The following is a 13,624-nucleotide window of genomic DNA, read 5'->3' on the forward strand; positions in this document are numbered from 1 at the left end:
AGTGCTGGTCCCTGCATCTGGGATGTTGTCCTCTCTGATTTCCAGTCTGGAGCGCTGGACCCTGCCAGGGGGAGAGCATCTTAGCCGAGGGCCCTGGGCTCTGGGGTCCTGAACACAGCCTCTGTTTCTCCATCCTCATGATGTGGAGATAGATGGCCTGGTCCCATTCTGGCCCCCGTGAAATGAGAGAAGGTTCTGGAAAGGTGCCTTGTCTAGCGCCACGCAGTCACTGGGAGGATTGCAGAAGCAGCTCGCTCCAAACATTTAGGGTAGAGCCCAGGTTTACCACTTCTGCCTGCCACAAAGGGCTCCAAGCTCTCCCCACTGGCCCCCTTGGTAGCCTCAGCAGGGTTCACGGCACACAGCTGCTGCTGTCATTATGAATTTAGGTCTCTCTGCACCACTTGAGTGCATGTTCTACAAGGGCAAGCGTCTCATTTGCCATGTTCTGCAGAATCCCCTAAGCCTGGTGGGGACAGAGCACGGGCTTGAGCTGTTGCTTGAAGATATGGTTGGAGGAAGGCTTTATGAACACCGACTATGTTCCCAGTGCTTTTACAGCAGTGGGTATGCAGCAGGTGCTTAACAAAAACTTGCCAGAAGACTAAGTGAATCAGCTGGGGAATTGGACTGATATCTTTTTTTTTTTTTTTTTAGACAGAGTGTCGCTCTGCCTCCCGGGCTGGAGTGTGGAGCGCAGTGGCACAATCTTGGCTCACTGGAACCTCCATCTCCTGGGTTCAAGCAATTCTTGTGCCTCAGCCTTCTGAGTACGTGGGATTACAAGCATGTGCTCCAACACCTGGCTAGTTCTTTGTATTTTTAGTAGAGACAGGGTTTTGCCATGTTGGCCAGGCTGGTCTCGAACTCCTGGCCTCAAGTGATCCGTCCGCCTCTACCTCCCAAAGTGCTGGGATTATAGGTGTAAGCCATCGCGCCCGGTTGGAGTGACATCTTTTGTTGCAAGCCTGGAGCATTAAGTAATGACAGAAAGTAGGGAATTGCTCAAGAAACAAAAGGACGGGTTAGGTCAGAGGGACACGGGGCCAACCTGGAAAAAGCACCCAGTGGCCGAAGCTGGGATGATTAGAACAACAAAATAAATAGTGTAGCATGGGATTATGACCTAAAGTATGACATAAATATACATCAATTCATAGTGATTGAATAAATGGTGGAGAGACAGATCTTGCTTAGAGAAGAACAGAAGAATCCCAAGTGACATGTAGTACTGTCCCCCTCCAGGAGGTGGAGCTAAAACCTTTGCCCCATGAGAGTGCAATGTACTTAGTGCCTCTCTTCTCTCTCCCAAATAACAGAGTATGGAGTGGGGAACAGCAAGTCACAGTGCAGGTGCCTGGCGGGTGTGACCCCAGGCAATGAGGTCTCGTGGGCTGCATGGGTCCCTGCTGTGATGAACGTGAGCAGAGGACATTTGGCTTCACGGTCTTCTCTCTAGACTGATCAGGAGCAAACCTCAGACAGCCCCAGGTGGCGGGGGGCATTCTGCAGAATACCTCACCAGCGCTTCTCAAACCTGTCTCGGTCATAAACAGCAAGAAAAGGCTGATAAACTGTCAGAGATGGGAGGGAACTCATACCTCAGTGCAAAGCAGTGCCCTAGGTTGGATTCTGAACAGAAAAAGGGCAGTGGCAGGCAGACTGGTGAAATCCAAATGTAACCTGAGTTTGATTAATAGCAATGTACCAGCCGGGTGTGGTGCTGCACTCCTGTAATCCCAGTACTTTGAGAGGCTGAGGCAGGAGGATCGCTTGGGGCCAGGAGTTCAAGGCTGCAGTGAGCTTTGATTGCACCACTGCACGCCAGCCTGGGTGACGGAGGGAGACCCTGTCTAGAAAAAAAAATAGCAATATATCCATGTCAGTTTCTTTTTTTATTATTAAATATATGCTATTTAATATATACCTAATGTACTTTTTAAGGAATACTTTGGGAGTTTTTTTGAGACAGAGTTTTGCTCTTGTCACCCAGGCTGGAGCGCAACGGCATGATCTCAGCTCACTGTAACCTCTGCCTCCCACGTTCAAGTGATTCTCCTGCCTCAGCCTCCCAAGTAGCTGGGATTATAGGTGTATGCCACCATACCCAACTAATTTTGTATTTTTAGTAGAGACGGGGTTTTGCCATGTTGACCAGGCTGGTCTCAAACTCTTGACCTCAAGTGATCCACCTGACATGTCCTCCCAAAGTGCTGGGATTACAGGCATGAGCCACCGCACCCGGCCATAATTAATACTTAAATATAGATTGTTTAAAGGGCAGACTGGGCACAGTGACTTACATTTGTAATCCTAGAGCTTTGGGGAGCTGAGACAGGAGGATTGCTTGAGCCCAGGAGTTTGGGGCTGCAGTGAGCTATAATCACACCACTGCACTCCAGTCTGGGTAACAAGTGCGACCCTGTTTGTAATCACAATAATAATGTGCAGAATGTAACGTGAAATGGTTATGACAGTCAAACAAATGAGCACATCCATCATCTCACAGTTGCCCCTCTGTGTGCGTGTTGAGAGCCCCTAAAATCTACTCTCAGTAAATTTGCAGTTAAAATACAGTATTATTGATGCCTATAGTCTTCACGCTGGACTTTAGATCTTTAGACTTATTCATCCTACGTAACTTTAACTTTGTACCCTTTGGCCTCCATCTCAATCTCCCCCACCGGCAAACCCCTGTAACCACTGTTCTACTGTTTCTATGTTTTGACACTTTTTTTTTTTTTTTTTTTGAGACAGAGTCTTGTTCTGTCACCCAGCCTGGAGTGCAGTGGCGCAGCCTCGGCTCACTGCAAGCTCCACCTCCCGCGTTCACTCCATTCTCCTGCCTCAGCCTCCGGAGTAACTGGGACTACAGGCACCCGCCACCACGCCCGGCTAATTTTTTTTTTTTTGCATTTTTAGTGGAGACAGGGTTTCACTGTGTTAGCCAGGATGGTCTCAATCTCCTGACCTCGTGATCCGCCCGCCTCGGCCTCCCAAAGTGCTGGGATTACAGGCATGAACCACTGCGCCCGGCCATATTTAACACTTTAAAAAAATATTTTGGGCAGGCGCCGTGGCTCATTCCTGTAATCCCAGCACTTTGGGAGGCTGAGGCGGGTGGATCACTTGAGGTCAGGAGTTCGAGACCAGGCTGGTCAACATAGTAAAAACCCATCTCTAGTAAAATACAAAAATTACCCAGGCATGGTGGCGAGCACCTGTAATCCCAGCTACTCAGGAGGCTGAGGCAGGAGAATCACTTGAACCCGGGAGGGGAGGTGGAGGTTGCAGTTAACTGAGATACCACTACTGCACTGCACTCCAACCTGGGCAACAGAGTGAGACTCCATCCCTCCCCTCCCGCCAAAAAAATTTCATATATACATGAGATCATGCAGTACTTTTCCAAACATAGGTTTGGCTCACTTCACTTAGCATAATGTCTTCAGGTAGGTTCACCTACGTATCTATGTTGTCACAACAGGCAGGATCTCCTTTTTTTTTTTTTTGAGTCAGAGTTTCACTCTTGTTGCCCAGTTTGGAGTGCAATGGCGTGATCTCAGCTCACTGCAACCTCTGCCTCCTGGATTCAAGCGATTCTTCTGCCTCAGCCTCCTGAATAGCTGAGATTACAGATGCCCGACACTGCTCCCAGCTAATTTTTTGTATATTTAGTGGAGACAGGGTTTTCTCATGTTGGCCAGGCTGGTCTCGAACTCCTGGCCTCAGGTGATCTGCCTGCCTTGGCCTCCCAAAGTACTGGGATTACAGGTGTGAGCCACCGTGTCCAGCCAGAATCTCCTTTATAAAGCTGGAAATATTCCATTGTATGTATAGACCACAATTTCCTTATCTAGACCTCTGTCAGTGGACACTTAGGTGGATTCCATGCCTTGGCTATTGTGAATAGTGCTGCAGTGAACATGGGAGTGCAGGTATCTCTATGAAGTGCTTATATTTCATCTCCTTTGGCTATATTCCCAGAAGAGAGATTGCTGGATCATATGGTGGTTCTACCTTTGGTTTTTTTTTTTTTTTTTTTTTTTTTTTTGAGACTGAGTCTGGCTCTGTCGCCCAGGCTGGAGTGCAGTGGCCGGATCTCAGCTCACTGCAAGCTCCGCCTCCCGGGTTTACGCCATTCTCCTGCCTCAGCCTCCGGAGTAGCTGGGACCACAGGCGCCCGCCACCTCGCCCGGCTAGTTTTTTGTATTTTTTAGTAGAGACGGGGTTTCACCGTGTTAGCCAGGATGGTCTCGATCTCCTGACCTTGTGATCTGCCCGTCTCAGCCTCCCAAAGTGCTGGGATTACAGGCTTGAGCCACCGTGCCCGGCTAATTCTTCTTTTTTTTTTTTTTTTTTTTTTTTTTGAGACGGAGTCTCGCTCTGTCGCCCAGGCTGGAGAGCAGTGGCCGGATCTCAGCTCACTGCAAGCTCCACCTCCCGGGTTTACGCCATTCTCCTGCCTCAGCCTCCCAAGTAGCTGGGACTACAGGCGCCCGCCACCTCGCCCGGCTAGTTTTTTGTATTTTTAGTAGAGATGGGGTTTCACCATGTTAGCCAGGATGGTCTCGATCTCCTGACCTTGTGATCCGCCCGTCTCGGCTTCCCAAAGTGCTGGGATTACAGTACCTTTGGTTTTTTGAAGGACCTTCATACTGTTTTCCATAATGACGGTACCAATTTACATACCCATCAACAGTGTACAAGTGTACCTTTCACCACACCCTTGCTCATATTTATCTCTTGTCTTTTGATAACAGCCATCCTAACATGTGTGAAGTGATATCTCATTGTGGTTTTAATTTGCTGCCATGGTCAGTTCGGACTGCTATTACAAAATATCTTAGACTGGGTACTTTATAAGCAACAGAAAGTTAGTGCTTACAGTTCTGGAGGCTGGGCAGTCCAAGATCAAGGCACCAGCTAACTCAGGATCTGCAAAGGGTCCATTCCTCAGATGGCACCTTCTATGTGCTCTCATGTGGTGAAAGGGGTGAACAAGCTCTCTCAGGCCTCTCTTACAAGGGCATTAATCCCCTTTAAGAGGGCAGAGTCCTTATGATCTGATCACCCCCAAAGGCCCTACTTTTTTGGGGCAAGTGGTTTGGAGTCTCTCTTTGTCACCCAGGCTGGAGTGCAATGGCGCTATCTTGGCTCACTGCAACCTCCACTTCCCAGGTTTCCACAATTCCCCTGCCTCAGCCTCACGAGCAGCTGGGATTACAGGTGCGCACCACCACGCCTGGCTAATTTTTGTATTTTTAGGTAAGATGGGATTTCACCATGTTGGCCAGGCTGGTCTCAAACTCCTGACCTCGAGATCCGCCCACCTTGGCCTCCCAAAGTGCTGGGACTACAGGCGTGAGCCACCGTGCCCAGCTGGCCCTACTTCTTAATGCCATTGTCTTGGGGATTGGGTTTCAACCTAGGAATTCTGGGGAAACACAAATATTCAGTCCCTGGCATTTGCATTTCTGTCGTCATTGGTGATGTTGGGCACCTTTTCATAGACTGGTTGGCCATTGTGTGTGCGTGTACACTTTTAGTTTTATTGTAACAAAGCAACTTGTACACTTTTTCCTTTTTAATTTAGATATTGGGTCTCACTTTGTCACCAAGGCTGGAGTGCAGCAGCATGATCATGGCTCGCTGCAGCCTTGAGCTCCTGGGCTCAAGTGATCCTCCCAACCTCAGCCTCCTGAGTAGCTGGGACTACAGGCTCATACCATCATACCTGGTTAATTTTTTACATTTATTTTTTTGCAGAGATGGGGTCTCACTATGTTGCCCAGGCTGGTCTTAAACTCCTAGACTCAAGCAATCTTCCTGCCTTGGATTCCCAAAGTGCTGGGATAACAGGTGTGAACCACCACTCCCAGCCTTTAAAATAATGTTTTTAGAGGTAAGGCCTTGCTATATTGCCCAAACCGATCTTGAATTCCTGGCCCCCTCAGCCTCCTAAGTAACTGGGATTACATGTGTACACCACTGCACATTTAAAACTGAGCATCAGCCGGGCGTGGTGGCTCATGCCTGTAATCCCAGCACTTTGGGGAGGCCGAGGTGGGCAGATCACAAGATCAGGAGATCAAGACCATCCTGGCCAAGATGGTGAAACCCCGTCTCTACTAAAAACACACAAAAAATTTAGCCAGGCATGGTGGCGGGCACCTGTAGTCCCAGCTACTCGGGAGGCTGAGGCAGGAGAATGGCATGAACCCAGAAGGTGGAGCTTGCCGTGAACCAAGATTGTGCCACTGCACTCCAGCCTGGGTGACAGTGCGAGACTCTGTCTCAAAACAAAACAAAACAAAACAAAACAAACAAGCAAACAAACAAAACTGAGCATCACTTGTCCTTTCCAGTGAAACAGAAGGAAAATTTTTAAATAAACCGGAACAAAATTACTATAGAAAATGTCAATTCCAGATAAGATCTTACAGTTTCTGCTGATTCTCCCATTGATTGGCAGGGCTCAAGTAATCATAAGGAGAGAATTCATTTTGAAAGTGTCATCTTAAGCCGCAAGGATGTCTGTTAAATGTCACAATTAAACACCCATTGGCAATTTTTGTCTTCTTTGAAAAATGTCTATGCAGGTTCTTTGCCCGTTTTTAATTGGGTTATTTGTGGGATGTTTTTGCTATTGAGTTATATGAGTTCCTTATGTATTTTGGATAATTAATCCCTTATCAGATGCATGGTTTGCCTTTTCATTTTGTCAGTTATTACCTTTGCTGTGAGAAGCTTTTTGGTTTTATGTAGTCCTATTTGTTTATTTTATGCTTTTGTTGCCTGAGCTTTTGGTGTGTTGGTGTGATATCTAAAAAGTCATTGCCAAAGCCAATGACAAGGAGCCTTCCCCCTGTTTTCTTCTAGGAGTTTTATGGTTTCAGGTCTTACATTTAGGTCTTTAATTCACTTTGAGTTGATGTTTTGTATGGTGTAAGATAAGGGCTTAATTGCATTCTCTTGCACATGGATATCCAGTCTTCTCAACATCATTTATTGAAGAGACTGTACTTTCCCCATTGTGTCCTTCATATGGCTTGGCTCTGGTCCTCACCCAAATCCCATGTTGAATGGTAATCCCCATTGTTGGAGGTGGGGGCTGGCGGGAGGTGATCAGATCATGGGGGAGTGTTTCTAATGGTTTAGCACCGTCCCCCCAGTGCTGTCTTGTGATAGAGTTCTCACGAGATCTGGTTGTTTGAAAGTGTGTAGCGCCTCTCCCTTCACTCTCTCTTCCTCCTCCTGCCAGGTAGACGTGACTGCTTCTCCTTCACCTCAGCCATTATTGTAAGTTTCCTGAGGTATTCCCAGAAGCAGAAGCCTGTACAGCCTGCAGAACCGTGAGCCGATTACACCTGTTTAGAAATTACCCTGTCTCAGGTTCTTGCACATGATAGCAGTGTGTGAACAGACTAATACAGTTCTCTTGGCACCCTTATTGAAAATTAGTTGACTGTATCTGCTTGGGTTTATTTCTGGGCTGACTTTCCACTGGTCTATGTGTCTGGACCATCCTACTTTGATCACTATAGCTTTAGTATACTATATATAGTAAGTACACTATAGTGTATGTAGTATGTATGGTATATAGTAAATAATAGTATATAGTAAATACACTATAGTGTTTATACAGTATAGTATATATATACTCTATATATTCTCTCTCTCTCTCTCTCTCTATATATATATATATATATATTTTTTTTTTTTTTTTTTTAGATAGGGCCACTCTGTTACCCAGGCTGGAGGGCTATGGCACAATTATGACTCGCTGCAGCCTCTGCCTCCCATGCTAAAGCAATCCTCCCACCTCAGCCTCTCAAGTAGCAGAGACTACAGGCATGTGTCACCACACCTGGCTAATTTTTTTTTTTTTTTTGAGACGGAGTCTCGCTGTGTCTCCCAGGCTGGAGTGCAGTGGCGTGATCTCGGCTCACTGCAAGCTCCGCCTCCTGGGTTCATGCCATTCTCCCGCCTCAGCCTCCCAAGTAGCTGAGACTACAGGCGCCCGCCACCACGCCCGGCTAGTTTTTTGTATTTTTAGTAGAGACGGGGTTTCACCATGTTAGCCAGGATAGTCTTGATCTCCTGACCTCGTGATCCACCCGCCTCGGCCTCCCAAAGTGCTGGGATTACAGGCTTGAGCCACCGCGCCCGGCCCACACCTGGCTAATTTTTGTATTTTTTGTAGAGATGGGTTTTCACCATGTTGCCCAGGCTGGTCTTGAGCTCCTGGGCTCAAGGGATCCAGCCGCCTTGGCCCCCGAAAGTGCTGGGATTACAGGCATGAGCCAGCACACCCAGCCTCAACATCCTTTCTTGATAAAAACTTTCAACAGTTTAGATATACAAGGAAATTCCCTCAATATAATAAAGGCCATTTATGAAAAGCCAACAGTGGGCCGGGCGCGGTGGCTCACGCCTGTAATCCCAGCACTTTGGGAGGCCGAGGCGGGCGGATCACAAGGTCAGGAGATCGAGACCACGGTGAAACCCCGTCTCTACTAAAAATACAAAAAATTAGCCGGGCGCGGTTGTGGGCGCCTGTAGTCCCAGCTACTCGGGAGGCTGAGGCAGGAGAATGGCGTGAACCCGGGAGGCGGAGCTTGCAGTGAGCCGAGATCGCGCCACTGCACTCCAGCCTGGGCGACAGAGCGAGACTCCGTCTCAAAAAAAAAAAAAAAAAAAAAAAAAAAAAAAAAAGAAAAGCCAACAGTGAAACCAAAACAGCTAACTTTCAGCTAAACTGAAAGCTTTTGCTTTAAAGTCAGGAACAAGACAATACGCTCACTCTTGTCTCTTCTATTCAACATAGCTCTGGAAGTACTAGCAAGAGGAATCAGACAAGAAAAAATAAATAAAAGCAATCTCAATTAGAAAGGAAGAAGTAAAATTATCTCTGTTTGCTATGACATGAGTCTATTAGTAGAAAACCCTGAAGACTCCACAAAACAATTGTTAGTTGAACTAGCAAACAAATTCAGAATAAATTCACAGGATTCAAAATCAGCATACAAAAATCAGTTCTGGCTGGGCATAGTGGCTCGCACCTGTAATCCCAGCACTTTGGGAGGCTGAGGCAGGAGGATTGCTTAAGGCCAGTTTGAGACCAGGTTGGGCCACACAGCAAGACCCTGTCTCTCTCTCTTAAAAAAAAAAAAAATCTGGCCGGGCGCGGTGGCTCAAGCCTGTAATCCCAGCACTTTGGGAGGCCGAGACGGGCGGATCACGAGGTCAGGAGATCGAGACCATCCTGGCTGACACAATGAAACCCCGTCTCTACTAAAAATACAAAAAAATTAGCCGGGCGAGGTGGCGGGCGCCTGTAGTCCCAGCTACTCGGGAGGCTGAGGCAGGAGAATGGCGTAAACCCGGGAGGCGGAGCTTGCAGTGAGCCGAGATCGCGCCACTGCACTCCAGCCTGGGCGGCAGAGCGAGACTCCGTCTCAAAAAAAAAAAAAAAAAAAAAAAAAAAAAAATCAGTTCTATTTCTTTATATTAATAATGAGACAGCTGAAAAGGAAAGCAAAAAAAAAAAAAAATACCATTTATAAAGGCATCCAAAATAATAAAGTACTTAGGAATCAATTTAACCAAAGAGATGAAAGACCTGTATACTGGAAACTATAAAACATTGATGAAGTCGGGCCTGATGCCTCACGCCTGTAATCCCGGCACTTTGGAAGGCTGAGGTGGGTGGATCACCTGAGGTCAGGAGTTTGAGACCAGCCTGGCTAACATGGTGAAACCCCATCTCTACTAAAAATACAAAAAATTAGCTGAGTATGGTGGTGGAAACCTGTAATCCCAGCTACTGGGGAGGCTGAGTCAGGAGAATCATTTGAACCCGGGAGGCAGAGGTTGCAGTGAGCTGAGATGACACCACTGCATTCCAGCCTGGGCAACAAGAGTGAAACTGCATCTCAAAATCAAACAAAACAAAACAAAACAAAAAGAAAGTGATGAAAAAGTTGAAGACACGAATAAATGGAAAGATATCCTATGTTCATGGATTGGATGAATTAATATTGTTAAAATGGACAATACTACCCAAAATGATCTACAGATTCAACGCAATCCCTATTAAAATTCCGACGGCAGTTTTCATAGAAATAGAAAAAAAGTTCTCAAATTCACAGGGAGCCACAAAAATCTCTGAATAGCCAAAGCAACCTGGAGAAATTAAAAATAAAGCTGGAAGCATCACACTGCCTGCTTCAGCATTGGTTTCTCAGTAATGACAAGTGTGCCGTGGTGATGTAAGAAGTTAACAGTGGGGGAACTGGGTCGGGGGGCATCTAGAGGAACTTTCTGTACTGTCTTTGTAACTTTTCTACAAATATCAAATCATTCTAAAATAAAAGGTTTTTAAAAGTGAGTAGAAACGTGATCTTCGGCCAGGAGGGTGTCTTTTGGGGCCTTGGCTCATCACGGCATAGTGACACTCTTGGGCAGATATCCATCTTCCATTCTTTTTTTTTTTTTTTTTTTTTTTGAGACGGAGTCTCGCTCTGTCGCCCAGGCTGGAGTGCGGTGGCGCGATCTCGGCTCACTGCAAGTTCCGCCTCCCGGGTTCACGCCATTCTCCTGCCTCAGCCTCCCGAGTAGCTGGGACTACAGGCGCCCACAACCGCGCCCGGCTAATTTTTTTGTATTTTTAGTAGAGACGGGGTTTCACCGTGGTCTCGATCTCCTGACCTTGTGATCCGCCCGGCCCCATCTTCCATTCTTTATTGGCTACAGCTGGTGTCACTATCCTGAACGGCCTTGGGCACAAGTGGGGCCCAAAAAGGCCGGGCACCTAGGAAGACCAGGAGGGCTGCAACTCATTCTGCAGTGTCACCTCAGCCTGGCAAAGCTCTAGGGGTCACCATGATTGTGTACAGTCTCCACTTTGTGACCCCCGTCTTAACCTGCAACTTCCTGGCCTCTGTGGACACCCTGGTGGTGTATGCACAACCTCATACCTATGGGCACAAGGCCAGGGAGCCGAGTGGTTATGCCCACGGGCATTGGCACCAATGTGTGTCTCTGTTTCCTGGCTGACACCTATCCACACATGTCTCCTCTAACCTGTGTTTTCCTCACATAAGGTGGGACAGGAACCACCATGTTGAATCCAAGGTAGTCCAGGGCTGGAGCAGGGAAGGGCTGTCTGGTCTTAGATGTGCTGTGCCTCACTTGCAGGCGAGAGCATACAGGGAGGAATAGGAACAGAGGCCCCAGGGACGAGAGGCGGCTGGCAGGACTGCGCCTCCCCTTTCACCTTCTCTCTCCTGACACCTAGTTCCCGTTCTGTCCCAAGGCTCTTAGGAAGACAGAATCTTCTGCCTCTCTCTCTCTCTTTGTATCCTCTCTCTCTCTCTCTCTCTCACACACACACACACACACACATACACAGTCTCATTCCCACTCCCTGACTTATTTCAGAGAAACTTCAATTCAGCATCACTCTCCCCATCCCCAAAAGTGCAGACACGCCCCACGGGAGCGCCGGGACATGAGCAACAATGTCTTTCCCTTCTTTTATTTCTTAAAATAAATTTATTGGCCGGGCCCGGTGGCTCACGCCTGTAATCCCAGCACTTTGGGAGGCCGAGGCGGGCGGATCACAAGGTCAGGAGATCGAGACCACGGTGAAACCCTGTCTCTACTAAAAATACAAAAAAATTAGCCGGGCGCGGTTGTGGGCGCCTGTAGTCCCAGCTACTCGGGAGGCTGAGGCAGGAGAATGGCGTGAACCCGGGAGGCGGAGCTTGCAGTGAGCCGAGATCGCGCCACTGCACTCCAGCCTGGGCGACAGAGCGAGACTCCGTCTCAAAAAAAAAAAAAAAAAAAAAAATAGGCCGGGCGCGGTGGCTCAAGCCTGTAATCCCAGCACTTTGGGAGGCCGAGACGGGCGGATCACGAGGTCAGGAGATCGAGACCATCCTGGCTAACACGGTGAAACCCTGTCTCTACTAAAAAAATACAAAAAAAAAAACTAGCCGGGCGAGGTGGCGGGCGCCTGTAGTCCCAGCTACTCGGGAGGCTGAGGCAGGAGAATGGCGTGAACCCGGGAGGCGGAGCTTGCAGTGAGCTGAGATCCGGCCACTGCACTCCAGCCTGGGCGACAAAGCCAGACTCCATCTCAAAAAAAAAAAAATAAATAAAATAAATAAATAAATAAATAAATTATAATTTATTTATTTATTTATTTATTTATTTATTTTGAGATGGAGTCTCACTCTTGTCACCCAGGCTAGAGTGCAATGGCACGATCTCGGCTCACTGCAACCTCCGCCTCCCGGGTTCACGCCATTCTCCTGCCTCAGCCTCCCGAGTAGCTGGAACTACAGGCACCCACCACCACGCCCAGCTAATTTTTTTATTTTTAGTAGAGGTGGGGTTTCACCATGTTAGCCAGGCTGGTCTCAAATTCCTGACCTTGTAATCCGCCTGTCTCGGCCTCCCAAAGTGCTGGGATTACAGGCGTGACCATTGCGCCCGGCTGTCTTTCCCTTCTTTTTTTTTTTTTTTTCTGGAGACAGAGTCTCGCTCTGTCGCCCAGGCTGGAGTGCAGTGGCTGGATCTCGGCTCACTGCAAGCTCTGTCTCCCGGGTTCACGCCATTCTCCTGCCTCAGCCTCCCGAGTAGCTGGGACTACAGGCGCCCGCCACCTCGCCTGGCTAGTTTTTTGTATTTTTTAGTAGAGACGGGGTTTCACTGTGTTAGCCAGGATGGTCTCGATCTCCTGACCTCGTGATCCGCCCGTCTCGGCCTCCCAAAGTGCTGGGATTACAGGCGTGACCATTGCGCCCGGCTGTATTTCCCTTCTTAAGAGAAGGTATTGATGTACTATTCGACCTAGATTTAAAGTGCCGATTCGAAGAGCTTCAAGAGTCTCCTGAAATGAGCCCGTGTGCCAGTCTAGTGACCTCACCTGCTCCTCATGCTCCCCTTCGCTGCCTGGCAAGGGCTGTGCCTGAAGCCTCTTGTGTTGAGCTCATCATCGGTTACAAGCACTGGGGACACATGGCGCTGAGAAAGCTGCAGAGCTGCAGAGCTGCAGCCCCGGAGCCAAGGCAAATGAGATGCGGTCAAAACCTCGTGCCTGTGACCACAGATACGCAGCGGGGTGAGTCCTGCCATGGGCGGGGTGCGGCTGTGCACATGAGAGCTCAAAAGGGTGGGGTGTGGCCAGGGCAGGCTTCCCTGAAGGGAGCCAGGGAGAGTGAGCAGCAGAAGCCAGGAGGAGCAGGGCAGAAGAGAAGAGAGTGTTCCAAGCAGAGAGAACAGGCTACACCAGGGCCCTGTGGCAGGACGAAGCTTGGCACGTCTGAGGATCTGGAAGGGGTCAGAGCAGCCCAGACAGGGTGGGCAGGCCAGTGGGCAGACTGGAGCATGCGGGAACTGCAGGCCAGGCTGGGGACATTGTGCAGCTGTGGTACGCTGTCAGCAGCAATGACACGTGCCCTCCTGCTACTCTGTGGAAGCTCAGAGGCCACTGCAGATACACAGGAAAACACTGGAGGGATATTTAGGAGGTACAAACCACAGGACAGGGTGGCCAACTGGATGTGGGGAGTGGGGCTGGGGGAAGTCAAGGGTGACACTAGCTCCTAATGAG

The 13,624-nt window shown here is 48.6% G+C and overlaps 1 protein-coding gene across 3 annotated transcripts in view; it reads left to right on the forward strand.

Annotated features, from left to right (window-relative positions):
- Positions 1 to 13,624, forward strand: part of BRD3 (bromodomain containing 3) — a 109,115-nt gene that overhangs the window by 38,136 nt on the left and 57,355 nt on the right. Inside the window, exons 6-8 of one of the 3 annotated variants that reach the window (XM_077965421.1) lie at positions 5,623 to 5,740; positions 7,265 to 7,355; positions 12,866 to 13,132. The gene's annotated coding sequence lies outside the window, so the exon portion shown is untranslated. Of the gene's footprint in view, positions 1 to 5,622; positions 5,741 to 7,264; positions 7,356 to 10,317; positions 10,390 to 12,865; positions 13,133 to 13,624 lie in introns of those variants that run through there. The other 2 variants (XM_077965422.1, XM_077965423.1) reach the window with 2 other exon arrangements.

Source organism: Macaca mulatta, chromosome 15, assembly GCF_049350105.2.
Source record: "Macaca mulatta isolate MMU2019108-1 chromosome 15, T2T-MMU8v2.0, whole genome shotgun sequence".
NCBI classification, from domain to species: Eukaryota; Metazoa; Chordata; class Mammalia; order Primates; family Cercopithecidae; genus Macaca; species Macaca mulatta.